The sequence below is a fragment of the Chrysochloris asiatica genome, unplaced genomic scaffold, assembly GCF_000296735.1.
Source record: "Chrysochloris asiatica unplaced genomic scaffold, ChrAsi1.0 scaffold00061, whole genome shotgun sequence".
Classification (NCBI taxonomy): Eukaryota; Metazoa; Chordata; class Mammalia; order Afrosoricida; family Chrysochloridae; genus Chrysochloris; species Chrysochloris asiatica.
This window is the reverse complement of record NW_006408579.1, coordinates 11,030,344-11,031,786: the sequence shown is the minus strand read 5'-3', so window position 1 is coordinate 11,031,786 and position 1,443 is coordinate 11,030,344.

Sequence of the window (1,443 nt, the reverse complement as noted above, 5' to 3'; positions counted from 1 at the left end):
AGAAATACTTCAGAGAACAGGAAGCTATAACTTTATACAATGTGTTCATAGTTGTTGCTAAGTGCTGTCGAGTTGGCTCTGATTCATAGCGACCCTGCATAGGGTTTCCGAGGACAGGCTAGTGAGTTTGAACCGCAGACCTTGAGACCAAGTGCTTATCCTATGATGCTACACCTATGAGTCAAAAAAAAGACAAAATATCCCTAAAAAATTTGTTTGTTGTGTTAAACAGCTTTAAACTTCTACTTATAATTATTCTTAACATTTATTTTATTCAGCCAATTATCAACTTAATATAGGGTAAGAAAAATCAACTTGACTTTTTGACAGCCAAGTCAATCCAACTGGAAAATTCAAATCCTACAAGAATAAGGTGCAGGAATAACTCTGCTTAGCAACATTTCAACTGCCAACAGAAATTTACAATAACAGAATCACCTATTTTATTTTTTCCAAAAAAATTCATTATCTCTAAAGAAAGCTAAGATGATGCAACTATATTCTTGGATAATATCAAAAAGAGAATAGAAATACTATCTTTTTATGGTAGATAACAGGATATTCCTTCTCAAGATGGTCAAATCTGTAAATTGAGTTCTTTTTCTATTCTTCATAGAAATTGAAAATGACCCTATCCACTTCTTTAATATAAGGAGCTCTGGTAGTGTAGTGGTTACGAATTGGGCTGCTAATCTCAAGGTCAGCAGTTCGAAACTACCAGTGGTTCCATGGGAGAAAGATGCAGCTTTCTGCTGCTGTAAAGATTCACAGCCTCGGAAATCCTATGCAGGGTTGCTATGAGTCAGGACCGACTCCATGGCACATAGCCACCACCACTTCTCTAATATAACTCAATTATGCCACTAAATAGTTCTTTTAATCATTGGGATTTACAAAACTCTGTTACAAAAAAACAAGCATAAAGAGAGATAAGATTTAGGAAACACCTCTTATTCTAATGTTTCACAAAGAAAACTTATGGTTTGGTAACAATGGAACATAGGCAAAGGATGATGTCTATGGAACATACCCTTCCAGGTTTTCAATGTCAACTCCATATTAATTTGTTTTGAGGATTGTTTCATTATACTTTTGTATCAAATTGGATTTAGAAATGGTTATGTGTAGATAATGTGATAACATCAGGTAAGAAAGTGCATGAATGCTCAGATAGTAAGCTGAGAAAATACAAGAATAATAGTTTACTTTTAAATATTTGTTTTATTTTCATTTAATATTGGTAAAATTTTGGCTTAGCTGGTGGTGTTCATGTTGGGAGCCAAAATATGAAGACATAAGATAGGGAGATATTTTAATATGCGTATTACTTTTCTTTTGACTGATCACTAAAGAAGGAAGGAAGGGAAAGAGGCAGTGAGGGAAGATGGATGGATTCTCTCATATCCTTCCCACTGGCTGACCCCTAACATTCCGTCCCTATTA